The 17,876-nt window shown below is 48.0% G+C and overlaps 25 non-coding genes across 25 annotated transcripts; all 25 read right to left on the bottom strand.

The window, feature by feature from the left end:
* Positions 1-235: 235 nt before the first annotated feature.
* LOC143873566 (5S ribosomal RNA) lies at positions 236-354 on the bottom strand. Its single transcript, XR_013248271.1, has one exon. It is a non-coding gene; the product is annotated as a 5S ribosomal RNA (ribosomal RNA).
* A 597-nt stretch (positions 355-951) lies between these two features.
* LOC143873166 (5S ribosomal RNA) lies at positions 952-1,070 on the bottom strand. Its single transcript, XR_013247888.1, has one exon. It is a non-coding gene; the product is annotated as a 5S ribosomal RNA (ribosomal RNA).
* A 597-nt stretch (positions 1,071-1,667) lies between these two features.
* Positions 1,668-1,786, bottom strand: LOC143871467 (5S ribosomal RNA). The gene has a single exon (XR_013246232.1). It is a non-coding gene; the product is annotated as a 5S ribosomal RNA (ribosomal RNA).
* A 597-nt stretch (positions 1,787-2,383) lies between these two features.
* LOC143871466 (5S ribosomal RNA) lies at positions 2,384-2,502 on the bottom strand. The gene has a single exon (XR_013246231.1). It is a non-coding gene; the product is annotated as a 5S ribosomal RNA (ribosomal RNA).
* Positions 2,503-3,099: 597 nt separating this feature from the next.
* Positions 3,100-3,218, bottom strand: LOC143873057 (5S ribosomal RNA). The gene has a single exon (XR_013247781.1). It is a non-coding gene; the product is annotated as a 5S ribosomal RNA (ribosomal RNA).
* A 597-nt stretch (positions 3,219-3,815) lies between these two features.
* On the bottom strand, positions 3,816-3,934 carry LOC143873165 (5S ribosomal RNA). Its single transcript, XR_013247887.1, has one exon. It is a non-coding gene; the product is annotated as a 5S ribosomal RNA (ribosomal RNA).
* Positions 3,935-4,531: 597 nt separating this feature from the next.
* On the bottom strand, positions 4,532-4,650 carry LOC143871465 (5S ribosomal RNA). The gene has a single exon (XR_013246230.1). It is a non-coding gene; the product is annotated as a 5S ribosomal RNA (ribosomal RNA).
* A 597-nt stretch (positions 4,651-5,247) lies between these two features.
* Positions 5,248-5,366, bottom strand: LOC143871464 (5S ribosomal RNA). Its single transcript, XR_013246229.1, has one exon. It is a non-coding gene; the product is annotated as a 5S ribosomal RNA (ribosomal RNA).
* A 597-nt stretch (positions 5,367-5,963) lies between these two features.
* LOC143873056 (5S ribosomal RNA) lies at positions 5,964-6,082 on the bottom strand. The gene has a single exon (XR_013247780.1). It is a non-coding gene; the product is annotated as a 5S ribosomal RNA (ribosomal RNA).
* Positions 6,083-6,679: 597 nt separating this feature from the next.
* Positions 6,680-6,798, bottom strand: LOC143873164 (5S ribosomal RNA). The gene has a single exon (XR_013247886.1). It is a non-coding gene; the product is annotated as a 5S ribosomal RNA (ribosomal RNA).
* Positions 6,799-7,395: 597 nt separating this feature from the next.
* Positions 7,396-7,514, bottom strand: LOC143871463 (5S ribosomal RNA). Its single transcript, XR_013246228.1, has one exon. It is a non-coding gene; the product is annotated as a 5S ribosomal RNA (ribosomal RNA).
* A 597-nt stretch (positions 7,515-8,111) lies between these two features.
* LOC143873055 (5S ribosomal RNA) lies at positions 8,112-8,230 on the bottom strand. Its single transcript, XR_013247779.1, has one exon. It is a non-coding gene; the product is annotated as a 5S ribosomal RNA (ribosomal RNA).
* A 597-nt stretch (positions 8,231-8,827) lies between these two features.
* LOC143873163 (5S ribosomal RNA) lies at positions 8,828-8,946 on the bottom strand. The gene has a single exon (XR_013247885.1). It is a non-coding gene; the product is annotated as a 5S ribosomal RNA (ribosomal RNA).
* A 597-nt stretch (positions 8,947-9,543) lies between these two features.
* LOC143871462 (5S ribosomal RNA) lies at positions 9,544-9,662 on the bottom strand. Its single transcript, XR_013246227.1, has one exon. It is a non-coding gene; the product is annotated as a 5S ribosomal RNA (ribosomal RNA).
* Positions 9,663-10,259: 597 nt separating this feature from the next.
* LOC143871461 (5S ribosomal RNA) lies at positions 10,260-10,378 on the bottom strand. The gene has a single exon (XR_013246226.1). It is a non-coding gene; the product is annotated as a 5S ribosomal RNA (ribosomal RNA).
* A 597-nt stretch (positions 10,379-10,975) lies between these two features.
* LOC143873053 (5S ribosomal RNA) lies at positions 10,976-11,094 on the bottom strand. The gene has a single exon (XR_013247778.1). It is a non-coding gene; the product is annotated as a 5S ribosomal RNA (ribosomal RNA).
* A 597-nt stretch (positions 11,095-11,691) lies between these two features.
* Positions 11,692-11,810, bottom strand: LOC143873162 (5S ribosomal RNA). The gene has a single exon (XR_013247884.1). It is a non-coding gene; the product is annotated as a 5S ribosomal RNA (ribosomal RNA).
* A 597-nt stretch (positions 11,811-12,407) lies between these two features.
* On the bottom strand, positions 12,408-12,526 carry LOC143871460 (5S ribosomal RNA). Its single transcript, XR_013246225.1, has one exon. It is a non-coding gene; the product is annotated as a 5S ribosomal RNA (ribosomal RNA).
* A 597-nt stretch (positions 12,527-13,123) lies between these two features.
* Positions 13,124-13,242, bottom strand: LOC143871459 (5S ribosomal RNA). Its single transcript, XR_013246224.1, has one exon. It is a non-coding gene; the product is annotated as a 5S ribosomal RNA (ribosomal RNA).
* A 597-nt stretch (positions 13,243-13,839) lies between these two features.
* LOC143873051 (5S ribosomal RNA) lies at positions 13,840-13,958 on the bottom strand. Its single transcript, XR_013247776.1, has one exon. It is a non-coding gene; the product is annotated as a 5S ribosomal RNA (ribosomal RNA).
* A 597-nt stretch (positions 13,959-14,555) lies between these two features.
* LOC143873161 (5S ribosomal RNA) lies at positions 14,556-14,674 on the bottom strand. The gene has a single exon (XR_013247883.1). It is a non-coding gene; the product is annotated as a 5S ribosomal RNA (ribosomal RNA).
* A 597-nt stretch (positions 14,675-15,271) lies between these two features.
* Positions 15,272-15,390, bottom strand: LOC143871458 (5S ribosomal RNA). Its single transcript, XR_013246223.1, has one exon. It is a non-coding gene; the product is annotated as a 5S ribosomal RNA (ribosomal RNA).
* Positions 15,391-15,987: 597 nt separating this feature from the next.
* Positions 15,988-16,106, bottom strand: LOC143871456 (5S ribosomal RNA). The gene has a single exon (XR_013246221.1). It is a non-coding gene; the product is annotated as a 5S ribosomal RNA (ribosomal RNA).
* A 597-nt stretch (positions 16,107-16,703) lies between these two features.
* On the bottom strand, positions 16,704-16,822 carry LOC143873050 (5S ribosomal RNA). The gene has a single exon (XR_013247775.1). It is a non-coding gene; the product is annotated as a 5S ribosomal RNA (ribosomal RNA).
* A 597-nt stretch (positions 16,823-17,419) lies between these two features.
* Positions 17,420-17,538, bottom strand: LOC143873160 (5S ribosomal RNA). Its single transcript, XR_013247882.1, has one exon. It is a non-coding gene; the product is annotated as a 5S ribosomal RNA (ribosomal RNA).
* Between the last annotated feature and the right edge of the window lie 338 nt (positions 17,539-17,876).

The following is a 17,876-nucleotide window of genomic DNA, read 5'->3' as shown; positions in this document are numbered from 1 at the left end:
TATAATTTGACCGCAAATGAAATGTCAGAACGAATTCCGTTTATCGAATCAAACGACACTATCAGCCCGCCATAATAAAGACCGGACGTCTTTGAATTCACCATCCGGAAGAAAATAAAAAGATCCGAACCGAAACGTATGAGGCAACGCACTAAACGTGCGTTTCAGTTCGCATCGATGTTCCAGAACCGAAAGATTGTTCGAAAAAAGTGGTAGATAGCCGAAAAAAGTGACAGGGGTGCAACACGAGGACTTCCCAGGAGGTCACCCATCCTAGTACTACTCTCACCCAAGCACGCTTAACTTCGGAGTTCTGATGGGATCCAGTGCATTTGTGCTGGTATGATCGCACCCAGCATGCCTCTCCATTGTCAGAGTAATAAAGAGTTTCCACTCGCATTGTCGTACGAAGTCCGTTTAAATGAAAGTGCGAAAAAATCCTGCTAGATGACACCGGATGGAGGATCCGAGCATGTCGGGAAGCCGGATGACCGCCAGGGCTGTCATCGCGCGATGAATCTTCCCGAGTACCCCCGAATCAATATAAGAATCGCCACGATCTGACGGGCGGATCAAAAGTTATCGTCGGAACGATATTTGTGCACCAAGGGTAGCTCACGGCCAGTAAACACCTTCCGACCGGATTCATGACTCGCATCCACTAGTACACTCATCCGCTATAGCCTGTGCGTCACTGAATCTAAACAAACCCCCGCTATATTTTGACCGCAAATGAAATGTCAGAACGAATTCCGTTTATCGAATCAAACGACACTATCACCCCGCCATAATAAAGACCGGACGTATTTGAATTCACCATCCGGAAGAAAATAAAAAGATCCGAACCGAAACGTAGGAGGCGTCGCACTAAACGTGCGTTTCAGTTCGCATCGATGTTCCAGAACCGAAAGATTATTCGAAAAAAGTGGTAGATAGCCGAAAAAAGTGACAGGGGTGCAACACGAGGACTTCCCAGGAGGTCACCCATCCTAGTACTAGTCTCGCCCAAGCACGCTTAACTTCGGAGTTCTGATGGGATCCAGTGCATTTGTGCTGGTATGATCGCACCCAGCATGCCTTTCCATTGTCAAAGTAATAAAGAGTTTCCACTCGCATTGTCGTACGAAGTCCGTTTAAATGAAAGTGCGAAAAAATCCTGCTAGATGACACCGGATGGACGATCCGAGCATGTCGGGAAGCCGGATGACCGCCAGGGCTGTCATCGCGCGATTAATCTTCCCGAGTACCCCCGAATCAATATAAGAATCGCCACGATCTGACGGGCGGATCAAAAGTTATCGTCGGAACGATATTTGTGCACCAAGGGTAGCTCACGGCCAGTAAACACCTTCCGACCGGATTCATGACTCGCATCCACTAGTACACTCATCCGCTATAGCCTGTACGTCAGTGAATCTAAACAAACCCCCGCTATAATTTGACTGCAAATGAAATGTCAGAACGAATTCCGTTTATCGAATCAAACGACACTATCACCCCGCCATAATAAAGACCGGACGTCTTTGAATTCACCATCCGGAAGAAAATAAAAAGATCCGAACCGAAACGTAGGAGGCGACGCACTAAACGTGCGTTTCAGTTCGCATCGATGTTCCAGAACCGAAAGATTGTTCGAAAAAAGTGGTAGATAGCCGAAAAAAGTGACAGGGGTGCAACACGAGGACTTCCCAGGAGGTCACCCATCCTAGTACTACTCTCGCCCAAGCACGCTTAACTTCGGAGTTCTGATGGGATCCAGTGCATTTGTGCTGGTATGATCGCACCCAGCATGCCTCTCCATTGTCAAAGTAATAAAGAGTTTTCACTCGCATTGTCGTACGAAGTCCGTTTAAATGAAAGTGCGAAAAAATCCTGCTAGATGACACCGGATGGACGATCCGAGCATGTCGGGAAGCCGGATGACCGCCAGGGCTGTCATCGCGCGATGGATCTTCCCGAGTACCCCCGAATCAATATAAGAATCGCGACGATCTGACGGGCGGATCAAAAGTTATCGTCGGAACGATATTTGTGCACCAAGGGTAGCTCACGGCCAGTAAACACCTTCCGACCGGATTCATGACTCGCATCCACTAGTACACTCATCCGCTATAGCCTGTACGTCACTGAATCTAAACAAACCCCCGCTATAATTTGACCGCAAATGAAATGTCAGAACGAATTCCGTTTATCGAATCAAACGACACTATCACCTCGCCATAATAAAGACCGGACGTCTTTGAATTCACCATCCGGAAGAAAATAAAAAGATCCGAACCGAAACGTAGGAGGCGACGCACTAAACGTGCGTTTCAGTGCGCATCGATGTTCCAGAACCGAAAGATTGTTCGAAAAAAGTGGTAGATAGCCGAAAAAAGTGACAGGGGTGCAACACGAGGACTTCCCAGGAGGTCACCCATCCTAGTACTACTCTCGCCCAAGCACGCTTAACTTCGGAGTTCTGATGGGATCCAGTGCATTTGTGCTGGTATGATCGCACCCAGCATGCCTCTCCATTGTCAAAGTAATAAAGAGTTTCCACTCGCATTGTCGTACGAAGTCCGTTTAAATGAAAGTGCGAAAAAATCCTGCTAGATGACACCGGATGGACGATCCGAGCATGTCTGGAAGCCGGATGACCGCCAAGGCTGTCATCGCGCGATGAATCTTCCCGAGTACCCCCGAATCAATATAAGAATCGCCACGATCTGACGGGCGGATCAAAAGTTATCGTCGGAACGATATTTGTGCACCAAGGGTAGCTCACGGCCAGTAAACACCTTCCGACCGGATTCATGACTCGCATCCACTAGTACACTCATCCGCTATAGCCTATACGTCACTGAATCTAAACAAACCCCCGCTATAATTTGACCGCAAATGAAATGTCAGAACGAATTCCGTTTATCGAATCAAACGACACTATCACCCCGCCATAATAAAGACCGGACGTCTTTGAATTCACCATCCGGAAGAAATTAAAAAGATCCGAACCGAAACGTAGGAGGCGTCGCACTAAACGTGCGTTTCAGTTCGCATCGATGTTCCAGAACCGAAAGATTGTTCGAAAAAAGTGGTAGATAGCCGAAAAAAGTGACAGGGGTGCAACACGAGGACTTCTCAGGAGGTCACCCATCCTAGTACTACTCTCGCCCAAGCACGCTTAACTTCGGAGTTCTGATGGGATCCAGTGCATTTGTGCTGGTATGATCGCACCCAGCATGCCTTTTCATTGTCAAAGTAATAAAGAGTTTCCACTCGCATTGTCGTACGAAGTCCGTTTAAATGAAAGTGCGAAAAAATCCTGCTAGATGACACCGGATGGACGATCCGAGCATGTCGGGAAGCCGGATGACTGCCAGGGCTGTCATCGCGCAATGAATCTTCCCGAGTACCCCCGAATCAATATAAGAATCGCCACGATCTGACGGGCGGATCAAAAGTTATCGTCGGAACGATATTTGTGCACCAAGGGTAGCTCACGGCCAGTAAACACCTTCCGACCGGATTCATGACTCGCATCCACTAGTACACTCATCCGCTATAGCCTGTGCGTCACTGAATCTAAACAAACCCCCGCTATATTTTGACCGCAAATGAAATGTCAGAACGAATTCCGTTTATCGAATCAAACGACACTATCACCCCGCCATAATAAAGACCGGACGTATTTGAATTCACCATCCGGAAGAAAATAAAAAGATCCGAACCGAAACGTAGGAGGCGTCGCACTAAACGTGCGTTTCAGTTCGCATCGATGTTCCAGAACCGAAAGATTATTCGAAAAAAGTGGTAGATAGCCGAAAAAAGTGACAGGGGTGCAACACGAGGACTTCCCAGGAGGTCACCCATCCTAGTACTAGTCTCGCCCAAGCACGCTTAACTTCGGAGTTCTGATGGGATCCAGTGCATTTGTGCTGGTATGATCGCACCCAGCATGCCTTTCCATTGTCAAAGTAATAAAGAGTTTCCACTCGCATTGTCGTACGAAGTCCGTTTAAATGAAAGTGCGAAAAAATCCTGCTAGATGACACCGGATGGACGATCCGAGCATGTCGGGAAGCCGGATGACCGCCAGGGCTGTCATCGCGCGATTAATCTTCCCGAGTACCCCCGAATCAATATAAGAATCGCCACGATCTGACGGGCGGATCAAAATTTATCGTCGGAACGATATTTGTGCACCAAGGGTAGCTCACGGCCAGTAAACACCTTCCGACCGGATTCATGACTCGCATCCACTAGTACACTCATCCGCTATAGCCTGTACGTCAGTGAATCTAAACAAACCCCCGCTATAATTTGACTGCAAATGAAATGTCAGAACGAATTCCGTTTATCGAATCAAACGACACTATCACCCCGCCATAATAAAGACCGGACGTCTTTGAATTCACCATCCGGAAGAAAATAAAAAGATCCGAACCGAAACGTAGGAGGCGACGCACTAAACGTGCGTTTCAGTTCGCATCGATGTTCCAGAACCGAAAGATTGTTCGAAAAAAGTGGTAGATAGCCGAAAAAAGTGACAGGGGTGCAACACGAGGACTTCCCAGGAGGTCACCCATCCTAGTACTACTCTCGCCCAAGCACGCTTAACTTCGGAGTTCTGATGGGATCCAGTGCATTTGTGCTGGTATGATCGCACCCAGCATGCCTCTCCATTGTCAAAGTAATAAAGAGTTTTCACTCGCATTGTCGTACGAAGTCCGTTTAAATGAAAGTGCGAAAAAATCCTGCTAGATGACACCGGATGGACGATCCGAGCATGTCGGGAAGCCGGATGACCGCCAGGGCTGTCATCGCGCGATGGATCTTCCCGAGTACCCCCGAATCAATATAAGAATCGCGACGATCTGACGGGCGGATCAAAAGTTATCGTCGGAACGATATTTGTGCACCAAGGGTAGCTCACGGCCAGTAAACACCTTCCGACCGGATTCATGACTCGCATCCACTAGTACACTCATCCGCTATAGCCTGTACGTCACTGAATCTAAACAAACCCCCGCTATAATTTGACCGCAAATGAAATGTCAGAACGAATTCCGTTTATCGAATCAAACGACACTATCACCTCGCCATAATAAAGACCGGACGTCTTTGAATTCACCATCCGGAAGAAAATAAAAAGATCCGAACCGAAACGTAGGAGGCGACGCACTAAACGTGCGTTTCAGTTCGCATCGATGTTCCAGAACCGAAAGATTGTTCGAAAAAAGTGGTAGATAGCCGAAAAAAGTGACAGGGGTGCAACACGAGGACTTCCCAGGAGGTCACCCATCCTAGTACTACTCTCGCCCAAGCACGCTTAACTTCGGAGTTCTGATGGGATCCAGTGCATTTGTGCTGGTATGATCGCACCCAGCATGCCTCTCCATTGTCAAAGTAATAAAGAGTTTCCACTCGCATTGTCGTACGAAGTCCGTTTAAATGAAAGTGCGAAAAAATCCTGCTAGATGACACCGGATGGACGATCCGAGCATGTCTGGAAGCCGGATGACCGCCAAGGCTGTCATCGCGCGATGAATCTTCCCGAGTACCCCCGAATCAATATAAGAATCGCCACGATCTGACGGGCGGATCAAAAGTTATCGTCGGAACGATATTTGTGCACCAAGGGTAGCTCACGGCCAGTAAACACCTTCCGACCGGATTCATGACTCGCATCCACAAGTACACTCATCCGCTATAGCCTATACGTCACTGAATCTAAACAAACCCCCGCTATAATTTGACCGCAAATGAAATGTCAGAACGAATTCCGTTTATCGAATCAAACGACACTATCACCCCGCCATAATAAAGACCGGACGTCTTTGAATTCACCATCCGGAAGAAAATAAAAAGATCCGAACCGAAACGTAGGAGGCGTCGCACTAAACGTGCGTTTCAGTTCGCATCGATGTTCCAGAACCGAAAGATTGTTCGAAAAAAGTGGTAGATAGCCGAAAAAAGTGACAGGGGTGCAACACGAGGACTTCTCAGGAGGTCACCCATCCTAGTACTACTCTCGCCCAAGCACGCTTAACTTCGGAGTTCTGATGGGATCCAGTGCATTTGTGCTGGTATGATCGCACCCAGCATGCCTTTTCATTGTCAAAGTAATAAAGAGTTTCCACTCGCATTGTCGTACGAAGTCCGTTTAAATGAAAGTGCGAAAAAATCCTGCTAGATGACACCGGATGGACGATCCGAGCATGTCGGGAAGCCGGATGACCGCCAGGGCTGTCATCGCGCGATGAATCTTCCCGAGTACCCCCGAATCAATATAAGAATCGCCACGATCTGACGGGCGGATCAAAAGTTATCGTCGGAACGATATTTGTGCACCAAGGGTAGCTCACGGCCAGTAAACACCTTCCGACCGGATTCATGACTCGCATCCACTAGTACACTCATCCGCTATAGCCTGTGCGTCACTGAATCTAAACAAACCCCCGCTATATTTTGACCGCAAATGAAATGTCAGAACGAATTCCGTTTATCGAATCAAACGACACTATCACCCCGCCATAATAAAGACCGGACGTATTTGAATTCACCATCCGGAAGAAAATAAAAAGATCCGAACCGAAACGTAGGAGGCGTCGCACTAAACGTGCGTTTCAGTTCGCATCGATGTTCCAGAACCGAAAGATTATTCGAAAAAAGTGGTAGATAGCCGAAAAAAGTGACAGGGGTGCAACACGAGGACTTCCCAGGAGGTCACCCATCCTAGTACTAGTCTCGCCCAAGCACGCTTAACTTCGGAGTTCTGATGGGATCCAGTGCATTTGTGCTGGTATGATCGCACCCAGCATGCCTTTCCATTGTCAAAGTAATAAAGAGTTTCCACTCGCATTGTCGTACGAAGTCCGTTTAAATGAAAGTGCGAAAAAATCCTGCTAGATGACACCGGATGGACGATCCGAGCATGTCGGGAAGCCGGATGACCGCCAGGGCTGTCATCGCGCGATTAATCTTCCCGAGTACCCCCGAATCAATATAAGAATCGCCACGATCTGACGGGCGGATCAAAATTTATCGTCGGAACGATATTTGTGCACCAAGGGTAGCTCACGGCCAGTAAACACCTTCCGACCGGATTCATGACTCGCATCCACTAGTACACTCATCCGCTATAGCCTGTACGTCAGTGAATCTAAACAAACCCCCGCTATAATTTGACTGCAAATGAAATGTCAGAACGAATTCCGTTTATCGAATCAAACGACACTATCACCCCGCCATAATAAAGACCGGACGTCTTTGAATTCACCATCCGGAAGAAAATAAAAAGATCCGAACCGAAACGTAGGAGGCGACGCACTAAACGTGCGTTTCAGTTCGCATCGATGTTCCAGAACCGAAAGATTGTTCGAAAAAAGTGGTAGATAGCCGAAAAAAGTGACAGGGGTGCAACACGAGGACTTCCCAGGAGGTCACCCATCCTAGTACTACTCTCGCCCAAGCACGCTTAACTTCGGAGTTCTGATGGGATCCAGTGCATTTGTGCTGGTATGATCGCACCCAGCATGCCTCTCCATTGTCAAAGTAATAAAGAGTTTTCACTCGCATTGTCGTACGAAGTCCGTTTAAATGAAAGTGCGAAAAAATCCTGCTAGATGACACCGGATGGACGATCCGAGCATGTCGGGAAGCCGGATGACCGCCACGGCTGTCATCGCGCGATGGATCTTCCCGAGTACCCCCGAATCAATATAAGAATCGCGACGATCTGACGGGCGGATCAAAAGTTATCGTCGGAACGATATTTGTGCACCAAGGGTAGCTCACGGCCAGTAAACACCTTCCGACCGGATTCATGACTCGCATCCACTAGTACACTCATCCGCTATAGCCTGTACGTCACTGAATCTAAACAAACCCCCGCTATAATTTGACCGCAAATGAAATGTCAGAACGAATTCCGTTTATCGAATCAAACGACACTATCACCTCGCCATAATAAAGACCGGACGTCTTTGAATTCACCATCCGGAAGAAAATAAAAAGATCCGAACCGAAACGTAGGAGGCGACGCACTAAACGTGCGTTTCAGTTCGCATCGATGTTCCAGAACCGAAAGATTGTTCGAAAAAAGTGGTAGATAGCCGAAAAAAGTGACAGGGGTGCAACACGAGGACTTCTCAGGAGGTCACCCATCCTAGTACTACTCTCGCCCAAGCACGCTTAACTTCGGAGTTCTGATGGGATCCAGTGCATTTGTGCTGGTATGATCGCACCCAGCATGCCTTTTCATTGTCAAAGTAATAAAGAGTTTCCACTCGCATTGTCGTACGAAGTCCGTTTAAATGAAAGTGCGAAAAAATCCTGCTAGATGACACCGGATGGACGATCCGAGCATGTCGGGAAGCCGGATGACCGCCAGGGCTGTCATCGCGCGATGAATCTTCCCGAGTACCCCCGAATCAATATAAGAATCGCCACGATCTGACGGGCGGATCAAAAGTTATCGTCGGAACGATATTTGTGCACCAAGGGTAGCTCACGGCCAGTAAACACCTTCCGACCGGATTCATGACTCGCATCCACTAGTACACTCATCCGCTATAGCCTGTGCGTCACTGAATCTAAACAAACCCCCGCTATATTTTGACCGCAAATGAAATGTCAGAACGAATTCCGTTTATCGAATCAAACGACACTATCACCCCGCCATAATAAAGACCGGACGTATTTGAATTCACCATCCGGAAGAAAATAAAAAGATCCGAACCGAAACGTAGGAGGCGTCGCACTAAACGTGCGTTTCAGTTCGCATCGATGTTCCAGAACCGAAAGATTATTCGAAAAAAGTGGTAGATAGCCGAAAAAAGTGACAGGGGTGCAACACGAGGACTTCCCAGGAGGTCACCCATCCTAGTACTAGTCTCGCCCAAGCACGCTTAACTTCGGAGTTCTGATGGGATCCAGTGCATTTGTGCTGGTATGATCGCACCCAGCATGCCTTTCCATTGTCAAAGTAATAAAGAGTTTCCACTCGCATTGTCGTACGAAGTCCGTTTAAATGAAAGTGCGAAAAAATCCTGCTAGATGACACCGGATGGACGATCCGAGCATGTCGGGAAGCCGGATGACCGCCAGGGCTGTCATCGCGCGATTAATCTTCCCGAGTACCCCCGAATCAATATAAGAATCGCCACGATCTGACGGGCGGATCAAAATTTATCGTCGGAACGATATTTGTGCACCAAGGGTAGCTCACGGCCAGTAAACACCTTCCGACCGGATTCATGACTCGCATCCACTAGTACACTCATCCGCTATAGCCTGTACGTCAGTGAATCTAAACAAACCCCCGCTATAATTTGACTGCAAATGAAATGTCAGAACGAATTCCGTTTATCGAATCAAACGACACTATCACCCCGCCATAATAAAGACCGGACGTCTTTGAATTCACCATCCGGAAGAAAATAAAAAGATCCGAACCGAAACGTAGGAGGCGACGCACTAAACGTGCGTTTCAGTTCGCATCGATGTTCCAGAACCGAAAGATTGTTCGAAAAAAGTGGTAGATAGCCGAAAAAAGTGACAGGGGTGCAACACGAGGACTTCCCAGGAGGTCACCCATCCTAGTACTACTCTCGCCCAAGCACGCTTAACTTCGGAGTTCTGATGGGATCCAGTGCATTTGTGCTGGTATGATCGCACCCAGCATGCCTCTCCATTGTCAAAGTAATAAAGAGTTTTCACTCGCATTGTCGTACGAAGTCCGTTTAAATGAAAGTGCGAAAAAATCCTGCTAGATGACACCGGATGGACGATCCGAGCATGTCGGGAAGCCGGATGACCGCCAGGGCTGTCATCGCGCGATGGATCTTCCCGAGTACCCCCGAATCAATATAAGAATCGCGACGATCTGACGGGCGGATCAAAAGTTATCGTCGGAACGATATTTGTGCACCAAGGGTAGCTCACGGCCAGTAAACACCTTCCGACCGGATTCATGACTCGCATCCACTAGTACACTCATCCGCTATAGCCTGTACGTCACTGAATCTAAACAAACCCCCGCTATAATTTGACCGCAAATGAAATGTCAGAACGAATTCCGTTTATCGAATCAAACGACACTATCACCTCGCCATAATAAAGACCGGACGTCTTTGAATTCACCATCCGGAAGAAAATAAAAAGATCCGAACCGAAACGTAGGAGGCGACGCACTAAACGTGCGTTTCAGTTCGCATCGATGTTCCAGAACCGAAAGATTGTTCGAAAAAAGTGGTAGATAGCCGAAAAAAGTGACAGGGGTGCAACACGAGGACTTCCCAGGAGGTCACCCATCCTAGTACTACTCTCGCCCAAGCACGCTTAACTTCGGAGTTCTGATGGGATCCAGTGCATTTGTGCTGGTATGATCGCACCCAGCATGCCTCTCCATTGTCAAAGTAATAAAGAGTTTCCACTCGCATTGTCGTACGAAGTCCGTTTAAATGAAAGTGCGAAAAAATCCTGCTAGATGACACCGGATGGACGATCCGAGCATGTCTGGAAGCCGGATGACCGCCAAGGCTGTCATCGCGCGATGAATCTTCCCGAGTACCCCCGAATCAATATAAGAATCGCCACGATCTGACGGGCGGATCAAAAATTATCGTCGGAACGATATTTGTGCACCAAGGGTAGCTCACGGCCAGTAAACACCTTCCGACCGGATTCATGACTCGCATCCACTAGTACACTCATCCGCTATAGCCTATACGTCACTGAATCTAAACAAACCCCCGCTATAATTTGACCGCAAATGAAATGTCAGAACGAATTCCGTTTATCGAATCAAACGACACTATCACCCCGCCATAATAAAGACCGGACGTCTTTGAATTCACCATCCGGAAGAAAATAAAAAGACTCGAACCGAAACGTAGGAGGCGTCGCACTAAACGTGCGTTTCAGTTCGCATCGATGTTCCAGAACCGAAAGATTGTTCGAAAAAAGTGGTAGATAGCCGAAAAAAGTGACAGGGGTGCAACACGAGGACTTCTCAGGAGGTCACCCATCCTAGTACTACTCTCGCCCAAGCACGCTTAACTTCGGAGTTCTGATGGGATCCAGTGCATTTGTGCTGGTATGATCGCACCCAGCATGCCTTTTCATTGTCAAAGTAATAAAGAGTTTCCACTCGCATTGTCGTACGAAGTCCGTTTAAATGAAAGTGCGAAAAAATCCTGCTAGATGACACCGGATGGACGATCCGAGCATGTCGGGAAGCCGGATGACCGCCAGGGCTGTCATCGCGCGATGAATCTTCCCGAGTACCCCCGAATCAATATAAGAATCGCCACGATCTGACGGGCGGATCAAAAGTTATCGTCGGAACGATATTTGTGCACCAAGGGTAGCTCACGGCCAGTAAACACCTTCCGACCGGATTCATGACTCGCATCCACTAGTACACTCATCCGCTATAGCCTGTGCGTCACTGAATCTAAACAAACCCCCGCTATATTTTGACCGCAAATGAAATGTCAGAACGAATTCCGTTTATCGAATCAAACGACACTATCACCCCGCCATAATAAAGACCGGACGTATTTGAATTCACCATCCGGAAGAAAATAAAAAGATCCGAACCGAAACGTAGGAGGCGTCGCACTAAACGTGCGTTTCAGTTCGCATCGATGTTCCAGAACCGAAAGATTATTCGAAAAAAGTGGTAGATAGCCGAAAAAAGTGACAGGGGTGCAACACGAGGACTTCCCAGGAGGTCACCCATCCTAGTACTAGTCTCGCCCAAGCACGCTTAACTTCGGAGTTCTGATGGGATCCAGTGCATTTGTGCTGGTATGATCGCACCCAGCATGCCTTTCCATTGTCAAAGTAATAAAGAGTTTCCACTCGCATTGTCGTACGAAGTCCGTTTAAATGAAAGTGCGAAAAAATCCTGCTAGATGACACCGGATGGACGATCCGAGCATGTCGGGAAGCCGGATGACCGCCAGGGCTGTCATCGCGCGATTAATCTTCCCGAGTACCCCCGAATCAATATAAGAATCGCCACGATCTGACGGGCGGATCAAAATTTATCGTCGGAACGATATTTGTGCACCAAGGGTAGCTCACGGCCAGTAAACACCTTCCGACCGGATTCATGACTCGCATCCACTAGTACACTCATCCGCTATAGCCTGTACGTCAGTGAATCTAAACAAACCCCCGCTATAATTTGACTGCAAATGAAATGTCAGAACGAATTCCGTTTATCGAATCAAACGACACTATCACCCCGCCATAATAAAGACCGGACGTCTTTGAATTCACCATCCGGAAGAAAATAAAAAGATCCGAACCGAAACGTAGGAGGCGACGCACTAAACGTGCGTTTCAGTTCGCATCGATGTTCCAGAACCGAAAGATTGTTCGAAAAAAGTGGTAGATAGCCGAAAAAAGTGACAGGGGTGCAACACGAGGACTTCCCAGGAGGTCACCCATCCTAGTACTACTCTCGCCCAAGCACGCTTAACTTCGGAGTTCTGATGGGATCCAGTGCATTTGTGCTGGTATGATCGCACCCAGCATGCCTCTCCATTGTCAAAGTAATAAAGAGTTTTCACTCGCATTGTCGTACGAAGTCCGTTTAAATGAAAGTGCGAAAAAATCCTGCTAGATGACACCGGATGGACGATCCGAGCATGTCGGGAAGCCGGATGACTGCCAGGGCTGTCATCGCGCGATGGATCTTCCCGAGTACCCCCGAATCAATATAAGAATCGCGACGATCTGACGGGCGGATCAAAAGTTATCGTCGGAACGATATTTGTGCACCAAGGGTAGCTCACGGCCAGTAAACACCTTCCGACCGGATTCATGACTCGCATCCACTAGTACACTCATCCGCTATAGCCTGTACGTCACTGAATCTAAACAAACCCCCGCTATAATTTGACCGCAAATGAAATGTCAGAACGAATTCCGTTTATCGAATCAAACGACACTATCACCTCGCCATAATAAAGACCGGACGTCTTTGAATTCACCATCCGGAAGAAAATAAAAAGATCCGAACCGAAACGTAGGAGGCGACGCACTAAACGTGCGTTTCAGTTCGCATCGATGTTCCAGAACCGAAAGATTGTTCGAAAAAAGTGGTAGATAGCCGAAAAAAGTGACAGGGGTGCAACACGAGGACTTCCCAGGAGGTCACCCATCCTAGTACTACTCTCGCCCAAGCACGCTTAACTTCGGAGTTCTGATGGGATCCAGTGCATTTGTGCTGGTATGATCGCACCCAGCATGCCTCTCCATTGTCAAAGTAATAAAGAGTTTCCACTCGCATTGTCGTACGAAGTCCGTTTAAATGAAAGTGCGAAAAAATCCTGCTAGATGACACCGGATGGACGATCCGAGCATGTCTGGAAGCCGGATGACCGCCAAGGCTGTCATCGCGCGATGAATCTTCCCGAGTACCCCCGAATCAATATAAGAATCGCCACGATCTGACGGGCGGATCAAAAGTTATCGTCGGAACGATATTTGTGCACCAAGGGTAGCTCACGGCCAGTAAACACCTTCCGACCGGATTCATGACTCGCATCCACTAGTACACTCATCCGCTATAGCCTATACGTCACTGAATCTAAACAAACCCCCGCTATAATTTGACCGCAAATGAAATGTCAGAACGAATTCCGTTTATCGAATCAAACGACACTATCACCCCGCCATAATAAAGACCGGACGTCTTTGAATTCACCATCCGGAAGAAATTAAAAAGATCCGAACCGAAACGTAGGAGGCGTCGCACTAAACGTGCGTTTCAGTTCGCATCGATGTTCCAGAACCGAAAGATTGTTCGAAAAAAGTGGTAGATAGCCGAAAAAAGTGACAGGGGTGCAACACGAGGACTTCTCAGGAGGTCACCCATCCTAGTACTACTCTCGCCCAAGCACGCTTAACTTCGGAGTTCTGATGGGATCCAGTGCATTTGTGCTGGTATGATCGCACCCAGCATGCCTTTTCATTGTCAAAGTAATAAAGAGTTTCCACTCGCATTGTCGTACGAAGTCCGTTTAAATGAAAGTGCGAAAAAATCCTGCTAGATGACACCGGATGGACGATCCGAGCATGTCGGGAAGCCGGATGACTGCCAGGGCTGTCATCGCGCAATGAATCTTCCCGAGTACCCCCGAATCAATATAAGAATCGCCACGATCTGACGGGCGGATCAAAAGTTATCGTCGGAACGATATTTGTGCACCAAGGGTAGCTCACGGCCAGTAAACACCTTCCGACCGGATTCATGACTCGCATCCACTAGTACACTCATCCGCTATAGCCTGTGCGTCACTGAATCTAAACAAACCCCCGCTATATTTTGACCGCAAATGAAATGTCAGAACGAATTCCGTTTATCGAATCAAACGACACTATCACCCCGCCATAATAAAGACCGGACGTATTTGAATTCACCATCCGGAAGAAAATAAAAAGATCCGAACCGAAACGTAGGAGGCGTCGCACTAAACGTGCGTTTCAGTTCGCATCGATGTTCCAGAACCGAAAGATTATTCGAAAAAAGTGGTAGATAGCCGAAAAAAGTGACAGGGGTGCAACACGAGGACTTCCCAGGAGGTCACCCATCCTAGTACTAGTCTCGCCCAAGCACGCTTAACTTCGGAGTTCTGATGGGATCCAGTGCATTTGTGCTGGTATGATCGCACCCAGCATGCCTTTCCATTGTCAAAGTAATAAAGAGTTTCCACTCGCATTGTCGTACGAAGTCCGTTTAAATGAAAGTGCGAAAAAATCCTGCTAGATGACACCGGATGGACGATCCGAGCATGTCGGGAAGCCGGATGACCGCCAGGGCTGTCATCGCGCGATTAATCTTCCCGAGTACCCCCGAATCAATATAAGAATCGCCACGATCTGACGGGCGGATCAAAATTTATCGTCGGAACGATATTTGTGCACCAAGGGTAGCTCACGGCCAGTAAACACCTTCCGACCGGATTCATGACTCGCATCCACTAGTACACTCATCCGCTATAGCCTGTACGTCAGTGAATCTAAACAAACCCCCGCTATAATTTGACTGCAAATGAAATGTCAGAACGAATTCCGTTTATCGAATCAAACGACACTATCACCCCGCCATAATAAAGACCGGACGTCTTTGAATTCACCATCCGGAAGAAAATAAAAAGATCCGAACCGAAACGTAGGAGGCGACGCACTAAACGTGCGTTTCAGTTCGCATCGATGTTCCAGAACCGAAAGATTGTTCGAAAAAAGTGGTAGATAGCCGAAAAAAGTGACAGGGGTGCAACACGAGGACTTCCCAGGAGGTCACCCATCCTAGTACTACTCTCGCCCAAGCACGCTTAACTTCGGAGTTCTGATGGGATCCAGTGCATTTGTGCTGGTATGATCGCACCCAGCATGCCTCTCCATTGTCAAAGTAATAAAGAGTTTTCACTCGCATTGTCGTACGAAGTCCGTTTAAATGAAAGTGCGAAAAAATCCTGCTAGATGACACCGGATGGACGATCCGAGCATGTCGGGAAGCCGGATGACCGCCAGGGCTGTCATCGCGCGATGGATCTTCCCGAGTACCCCCGAATCAATATAAGAATCGCGACGATCTGACGGGCGGATCAAAAGTTATCGTCGGAACGATATTTGTGCACCAAGGGTAGCTCACGGCCAGTAAACACCTTCCGACCGGATTCATGACTCGCATCCACTAGTACACTCATCCGCTATAGCCTGTACGTCACTGAATCTAAACAAACCCCCGCTATAATTTGACCGCAAATGAAATGTCAGAACGAATTCCGTTTATCGAATCAAACGACACTATCACCTCGCCATAATAAAGACCGGACGTCTTTGAATTCACCATCCGGAAGAAAATAAAAAGATCCGAACCGAAACGTAGGAGGCGACGCACTAAACGTGCGTTTCAGTTCGCATCGATGTTCCAGAACCGAAAGATTGTTCGAAAAAAGTGGTAGATAGCCGAAAAAAGTGACAGGGGTGCAACACGAGGACTTCCCAGGAGGTCACCCATCCTAGTACTACTCTCGCCCAAGCACGCTTAACTTCGGAGTTCTGATGGGATCCAGTGCATTTGTGCTGGTATGATCGCACCCAGCATGCCTCTCCATTGTCAAAGTAATAAAGAGTTTCCACTCGCATTGTCGTACGAAGTCCGTTTAAATGAAAGTGCGAAAAAATCCTGCTAGATGACACCGGATGGACGATCCGAGCATGTCTGGAAGCCGGATGACCGCCAAGGCTGTCATCGCGCGATGAATCTTCCCGAGTACCCCCGAATCAATATAAGAATCGCCACGATCTGACGGGCGGATCAAAAGTTATCGTCGGAACGATATTTGTGCACCAAGGGTAGCTCACGGCCAGTAAACACCTTCCGACCGGATTCATGACTCGCATCCACAAGTACACTCATCCGCTATAGCCTATACGTCACTGAATCTAAACAAACCCCCGCTATAATTTGACCGCAAATGAAATGTCAGAACGAATTCCGTTTATCGAATCAAACGACACTATCACCCCGCCATAATAAAGACCGGACGTCTTTGAATTCACCATCCGGAAGAAAATAAAAAGATCCGAACCGAAACGTAGGAGGCGTCGCACTAAACGTGCGTTTCAGTTCGCATCGATGTTCCAGAACCGAAAGATTGTTCGAAAAAAGTGGTAGATAGCCGAAAAAAGTGACAGGGGTGCAACACGAGGACTTCTCAGGAGGTCACCCATCCTAGTACTACTCTCGCCCAAGCACGCTTAACTTCGGAGTTCTGATGGGATCCAGTGCATTTGTGCTGGTATGATCGCACCCAGCATGCCTTTTCATTGTCAAAGTAATAAAGAGTTTCCACTCGCATTGTCGTACGAAGTCCGTTTAAATGAAAGTGCGAAAAAATCCTGCTAGATGACACCGGATGGACGATCCGAGCATGTCGGGAAGCCGGATGACCGCCAGGGCTGTCATCGCGCGATGAATCTTCCCGAGTACCCCCGAATCAATATAAGAATCGCCACGATCTGACGGGCGGATCAAAAGTTATCGTCGGAACGATATTTGTGCACCAAGGGTAGCTCACGGCCAGTAAACACCTTCCGACCGGATTCATGACTCGCATCCACTAGTACACTCATCCGCTATAGCCTGTGCGTCACTGAATCTAAACAAACCCCCGCTATATTTTGACCGCAAATGAAATGTCAGAACGAATTCCGTTTATCGAATCAAACGACACTATCACCCCGCCATAATAAAGACCGGACGTATTTGAATTCACCATCCGGAAGAAAATAAAAAGATCCGAACCGAAACGTAGGAGGCGTCGCACTAAACGTGCGTTTCAGTTCGCATCGATGTTCCAGAACCGAAAGATTATTCGAAAAAAGTGGTAGATAGCCGAAAAAAGTGACAGGGGTGCAACACGAGGACTTCCCAGGAGGTCACCCATCCTAGTACTAGTCTCGCCCAAGCACGCTTAACTTCGGAGTTCTGATGGGATCCAGTGCATTTGTGCTGGTATGATCGCACCCAGCATGCCTTTCCATTGTCAAAGTAATAAAGAGTTTCCACTCGCATTGTCGTACGAAGTCCGTTTAAATGAAAGTGCGAAAAAATCCTGCTAGATGACACCGGATGGACGATCCGAGCATGTCGGGAAGCCGGATGACCGCCAGGGCTGTCATCGCGCGATTAATCTTCCCGAGTACCCCCGAATCAATATAAGAATCGCCACGATCTGACGGGCGGATCAAAATTTATCGTCGGAACGATATTTGTGCACCAAGGGTAGCTCACGGCCAGTAAACACCTTCCGACCGGATTCATGACTCGCATCCACTAGTACACTCATCCGCTATAGCCTGTACGT

Source organism: Tasmannia lanceolata, unplaced genomic scaffold (assembly GCF_043159265.1).
Source record: "Tasmannia lanceolata isolate RefF3 unplaced genomic scaffold, GAP_Taslan_0.1 ptg000003l, whole genome shotgun sequence".
In the NCBI taxonomy this organism is placed as follows: domain Eukaryota; kingdom Viridiplantae; phylum Streptophyta; class Magnoliopsida; order Canellales; family Winteraceae; genus Tasmannia; species Tasmannia lanceolata.
The sequence above is the reverse complement of the archived record's forward strand: the minus strand, read 5'-3'. Positions and strand labels throughout refer to the sequence as shown.